This window comes from Bos javanicus, chromosome 7, assembly GCF_032452875.1.
Source record: "Bos javanicus breed banteng chromosome 7, ARS-OSU_banteng_1.0, whole genome shotgun sequence".
Taxonomy (NCBI): domain Eukaryota; kingdom Metazoa; phylum Chordata; class Mammalia; order Artiodactyla; family Bovidae; genus Bos; species Bos javanicus.
In genome coordinates this window covers 85162979-85169561 of record NC_083874.1, presented here as the reverse complement: position 1 = coordinate 85169561, position 6583 = coordinate 85162979, and the positions used below count along the sequence as shown (strand labels likewise).

General features: G+C 36.9%; 1 non-coding gene across 1 annotated transcript; it reads left to right on the top strand.

Moving 5' to 3' along the window:
• Positions 1 to 874: 874 nt before the first annotated feature.
• On the top strand, positions 875 to 1008 carry LOC133252215 (small nucleolar RNA SNORA22). The gene has a single exon (XR_009737839.1). It is a non-coding gene; the product is annotated as a small nucleolar RNA SNORA22 (small nucleolar RNA).
• The last annotated feature ends 5575 nt before the right edge of the window (positions 1009 to 6583 follow it).

Below are 6583 nucleotides of genomic sequence, written 5' to 3'. Positions count from 1 at the left end.
AATCTGAAGCAGCTTTGAAAAATAACAGGCTATATTCTTGGTCACTAGAGGGAGCAAGAATGGGGCAGGGAGTCTTTTTTTTTTTTTTCCCCTTCAGAGCTTCATTCTCAAACAAAATTCATTATTTGGTTTTTTGCAATTCCCTGAAGACACCAATCAAAAGTCTGTCGTTATTTGACCTAAGTGATAAAAACTTCTGAGGTCGCAAGGGAAAGGTTGCAGTACATTTACAAATGTTTTAACACTATAGCTAATAGAATAAGCGGAGAACGTAAGTTTAGGAGTAAGATGACCATTCAGTTCAGTTCTGTTCAGTCGCTCAGTCGTGTCCGACTCTTTGAGACCCCATGAACTGCAGCACACCAGGCCTCCCTGTCTATCACCAACTCCAGGAGTTTACTCAAACTCATGTCCATCGAGTCAGTGATGCCATCCAACCATCTCATCCTCTGTCATCCCCTTCTCCTCCTGCCCCCAATCCCTCCCAGCATCTGGGTCTTTTCCAATGAGTCATCTCTTCGCATGAGGTGGCCAAAGATGACCTAGGGACTTGGAAAAGCTATGACATATTCCTGATGTTGAAGCTGAAACTCCAATACTTTGGCCACCTGATGCGAAGAGCTGACTCATTGGAAAAGACCCTGATGTTTGGAAAGACTGAGGGCAGGAGGAGAAGGGGATAACAGAGGATTAGATGGTAGGATGGCATCACTGACTCAATGGACACGAGTTTAAGTAAACTCCAGGAGTTGGTGATGGACAGGGAGGCCTGGTGTGCTGCAGTTCACGGGGCCGCAAAGAGTCAGACACGACTAAGCGACTGAACTGACTCACTTGCTGACATATTCCTAGGAATCTAAAAATCTCATATGTATTGCACAGTGAACACCCAAGTGTGCTTTGTAGTTCCCTTGGCTTTGACTCTGTGCTAGAGTAATGTCTGTTCTTTTCCTCTGCGTTGAAAGGACTATTTATCCTTTTAAATGTATTCAGAAAGTCAGCACATTGTAAAAAAAAAAAAAAAAAAAAATCTCATGTGTAAATATAGCTGTGCACATGTTCAAGAAAGACCTAAGAATGTCCTGATTCCTCAACCTTGACTGAACTTCAAGTTATGTGAAATCAAGAAGTAAAAGTAAAACACAATTGCAATGTACCTGACTGTTGAAGGCATTCCCAAGTATACAGAGTCCCTCTGTAAAAAATGGAGACTTACTGCTTTTGGACACTTAAGGAAATGTCTGTCCAATCATTAGCTGACTACAAAGTTAATCAAATAGAAACCCAAGGACCGCATATGATATACTTACAGAATTTACAAAATTAGGCAGAAAACTCATTAAACAAACTAACAATTACTAAAATACCTATATTTTTAAAAATAAGAGGCACCCAAATTAATAACCTAAGACTCCATCTTAAGATAGTGGACCTAAATTAAACACATGAGAACAAATAATGAAGATTAGAGTGAAATTTAATGAAAGTCAGAATAGAAAACAATAGAAAAAAGTCTTCTGAACGTTAATTTTTTTCTTTGAAAATATCAATGAAGTCACAAAACTTTACCTAGATTTACTCATTAAAAAGGGCTTCCCAGGTGGTTCTAGTGATAAGGAACCTGCCTGCCAATGTAGGAGACTTAAGAGACATGAGTTTGATCTCTGGGTCAGGAAGATCCTGTAGAGGAGGACATGGCAACCCACTTCAGTTTTCTTGCCTGGAGAATCCCATGGACAGAGGAGCCTGGAGAGCTATAGTTTATAAGATTGCAAAGAGTTGGAGACGACTGAGCACTAACACTTTTCACTGAGGACCCAGGAAGAGTCAGCTAATAAATATTATAATAGAGATAGATTTTCTAAAAACGCTGGAACATTTTCACACAATTATCTACATTTTCTCTAATGGCAGGCAGAAACTCCATGTTCATCTTTGTGAAGCAAGTTCAAAAAATGAATCGTAAAAACAGGAAGTTTTATTTGCAATAATTCACAGTATAGATAAAAAACCTAATTTAAAATGCATGAATACATTGTGGTTCTAATTTATATGTGAATTATATTCATATTTGTTAGAACAATAATTATATTTAAGGATGGGGATACCATTGTATTAATCATACTTTTAATTTTGGTAAATGGATACTTTAAACATCTACCTAAGAGACTGTTAGGTACCCTTAACCAAAGTATGATTCACTCATAGATATATGGAGTCCTTAGGTACTCAGAAACTGTATGCTCTAATTGTCACTGACTATGAGTATCCTGAGTGTGCTAGTTTCAAACATACTGAATCAATTCTGAGTCAGTTTGCCCTGCTTTCTCTTTCTTTCAACAGAAAACACTAAAAAGGTACTTGTCCACAGTTCCCTCTTCTCTCTGCCTGTGACAGAATCTAGTGCTTTCCCGAGTGGCCCCTGCTGTGCTCTCTCCCCAGAGATCTGTTAATATATTGAACCTTTAAATATGCCAGCTTTCTTTCTCTCTTGATCTGTATCTGGTTATTACCACACTTCATCCAAACAAATATGATTGAAACAATCATGTGTTCTTAGATGCCCTGACCTTAAGAATGGTGGTGCAGAGCATGATAGTACAATATAATTTCTAGGGGAAAAAAATCCTGATTATTTTATCATGTGAAAATTAATTCTGTATCATAATAATTAGTTTCTGTGCCTGAATTAAGGAAGAAATAAAATAAAAAGTATCATGTCTTACCCAATATAAATTATTTGAAAAAAATCATGTATAGTTTTCAAATGTCTAAAATAATTGATATATAATCTCTTGTTTTTCAAGTAAGTATTTCATATAAGTATCTGTTATTCTGTGAAGTGTCTTTCAAGATGAGATACTGTGAAATACTTGTTTTGTGACTATAATATGATAAATGAAATCACTTTGCTTCAGCATTCAGAATCTACAATTCAGTGCAACTTGAGCTGAGTGGGGTGTGATTGGTCTTGGTGTCAGTGTAAACTTTGGAAATATTTTCAACTTTATGTTAATGTAGCTTCCTGCTCTTGAAATAAACAAATATAAGCTATATCTAGAAGATAAATACATTGCTATTGCCCTAAATATAGCTATATTCCTTAATTTCCTACTTGTATTGTAAGGCTTTCTTATAAGTAAGGTAAGCAGATGCTCTTTGATTATGTTGAAGTAGCAGCCAAATTTTAGTCATTAAAAAAGATCAGCTGAAAGGAATACTGTTCAGTTAGAATAACCCAAGATATTTAGAGCTATAAAAACATTTCCAAAATAATAATAATAATAATACCATCAAAACAACTGCTTCAGACTTTTACAGAATACATAGAAATAAGTTCCATATTAAATTATCACTTTTATAATATTATAAGTATACAATCTAATAAAAATAACAAAAGTTTCCCACATTAACTGTTAGTTAGAAATAAGAATTTCACTTGAACTACTTCCATGTAAAGGAAACGTGAAAATTTTGCATTGCTTTCACCTTGAAGTTCACAGTGAAATGTCTACATGAGGCTGAATCAGGAACATTAGGTAAGCTCTTTGAAAACTGACAATGTGCAAAATACTTTATTTTTCTCTCAAGTCTCATTTTATAGACCGTTACCAGAAGCAAAAGAGTCTAGTTGATGGAGAAATGGACTAATTCAATATGTCAGATTCCATGTTCCTATCCAGTAGACTGACAAAAAATCACAAGAATTTAATTTAAAATAGAGCAAATCAGGCATTGCTTTATAAAGACCATTTGTGTGTCATGTAGGAGATCTTAAACAAAAGTACTTTTGTGGTTATCTGAGCACATAAATACCTGGGCAACTTTTAAAAGCTGAACATTTTTTTTTCCCTCTATCAAAATTGTACTATGAAAGATAATCTAATGGAGTTTTTGCACTGATGAAACAGATTTAAAATATTGTGTAAAGTAAATAAAATAGCACTGCTACTTATGGCTATCGCCTTGCAATATAGACTGAGGATAAATAGTGCAAAAAAGAGTTAATTTTTGTCTTTCTTCTTTTCAAAGCATTACAAAGAGCTTGATCCCCTTAGCTGGTATAGAGTTAAATGGAAAAAGTATAATATAATATTGTTAACTTTGGAAGCATTTAATGACATCAGAATAATATACTCATAGAATAGATTTGATGACTCTTTAGATTTATTTTATCCACTCTTGTGTCTGTAATGCATGCATGTGTTTCCACATATATATATGTGTGTGTGTGTGTGTGTTAGTTGCTTAGTCATGTCCAACTCTTTGTAACCCCATAGACTGTAGCCCACCAGGCCCCTCTGTCCATGGGATTCTCCAGGCAAGAACTGGAGTGGGTTGCCATTTCCTTCTCCAAAAGGAACTATAGAAAAAGAAAGTGAAGTTCCTCAGTCATGTCCGACTCTTTGCGACCCCATTGACTGTAGCCTACCAGGCTCCTCCATCCATGGAATTTTCCAGGCAAGAGTACTGGAGTGGGTTGCCATTTCTTTCTCCAAAAGGAACTATAGGAAAAGAAAGTGAAGTTGCTCAGTCGTGTCTGACTCTTTGCGACCCCATGGACTGTAGCCTACCAGGCTCTTCCACCCATGGAATTTTCCAGACAAGAGTACTGGAGTAGGTTGCCATTTCCTTCTCCAATATATATATATTTATACATACTATATATGTGTGTGTGTATATATGTGTGTGTATATGTAGAGGTATTCAGCATTCAAAGGTAACTGAAATGCATTTTAGAAAACTAATGAGAAATATCAGTCCTGGGGTTAGAGTATATTTAAGGGAAACAGATATATTCACCTATAACTCTTTATATTTTATTTATAAAATTGACCTTCCCTGGTGGCTCAGAGGGTAAAGCGTCTGCCTGCAATGCAGGAGACCTAGGTTCAATCCTTAGTTTTGGAAGATCCCCTGGAGAAGAAAATGGCAACCCACTCCAGTATTCTTGGCTGGAGAATCCCATGGATGGAGGAGCCTGGTAGGCTACAGTCCATGGAGTCGCAAAGAGTCTGACATCACTGAGCGACTTCATTTTCAATTTTCATTTATTCATATTATTTTTATTCTGATAAAATGAAAGGGAAGAATATGTTATATTTGTACTGTCATTAAGTCAGAATACTAATTTGAGTAAAAGATATTTAAACATATACTCAATGATAAACTTCCTTATGGGTTCTCTGTGACCATCTCTATTCATATCTGGGAAAAATATAGAAAATCACTCTCATGGTCATAAACTGTTTCTCCAATAAATCTAATTTCTAGATAAAAAATAGCTTGACACAAACTAAGAAATGATTATCTTTTTCTTGTAGTTCTGTGTATTTGCAAAGTGCCGTTTGCCCATTTGCTTCCTTTTGGTGTAGTTATTGCATTGTACCTTTGCTGTCTTACATTCACATACTTTAGTGCAACTTCCCCTTTAAACCATAGCACCTGAAACAAATAAATGATTAAAAGAAAAAGTAACACCCGTGCAGAACAAGGAGCATCATACATGATCAGATCAGATCAGTCGCTCAGTCATGTCCGACTCTTTGCAACCCCATGAATCCCAGCACACCAGGCCTCCCTGTCCTTCACCAATTCCCGGAGTTCACTCAGACTCACGTCCATCGAGTCATACGTGATAGTGTTTCCTTGTTTAAATATTACAATATCTATTTTTGATTAGTGAAAGAATGATAGGATAAGAGGAGAATGGACAACGGAGAAGTAATTTGAGAGCTACTGGAAAACAATTCACCCACGGAAAGTAAAGAATGTTCTTGAAGCTTGTCAGATAAAGAGAAATAGAAAACAACAAGAAGTTGATCTCTGTTGCTTTAACCAATTGTGGATTCTCTTTAAGATTAACATATGTTATGTTTAAGGACACCTGAGATTTAAGACTCTCAGATGCCCTCCTGTTACAGAATGTTCATAGGGATTTTTAAAATTAATTTATTTTAATTGGAGGCTAATTTCTTTACCACTTGTGGTAGTTTTTGCCATCCTTCAATATGCAGATAGTAATTGCAGCCATGAAATTAAAAGACGCTTACTCCTTGGAAGGAAAGTTATGACCAACCTAGATAGCATATTAAAAAGCAGAGACATTATTTTACCAACAAAGGTCCATCTAGTCAAGGCTATGGTTTTTCCAGTGGTCATGTATGGATGTGAGAGTTGAAGTGTGAAGAAAGCTGAGCACCGAAGAACTGATGCTTTTGAACTGTGGTGTTGGAGAAGACGCTTGAGAGTCCCTTGGACTGCAAGAAGACCCAACCTAAAGGAGATCAGTCCTGGGTGTTCATTGGAAGGACTGATGCTGAAGCTGAAACTCCAATACTTCAGCCACCTCATGTGAAGAGTTGACTCATTGGAAAAGACCCTGATGCTGGGAGGGATTGGGGGCGGGAGGAAAAGGGGACGACAGAGGATGAAATGGCTGGATGGCATCACCGACTCGATGGACATGAGTTTGAGTGAACTCTGGGAGTTGGTGATGGACAGGGTGGCCTGGCGTGCTGCAGTTCATGGGGTCACAAAGAGTTGGACATGACTGAGCGACTGAACTGAACTGAACGTGAAT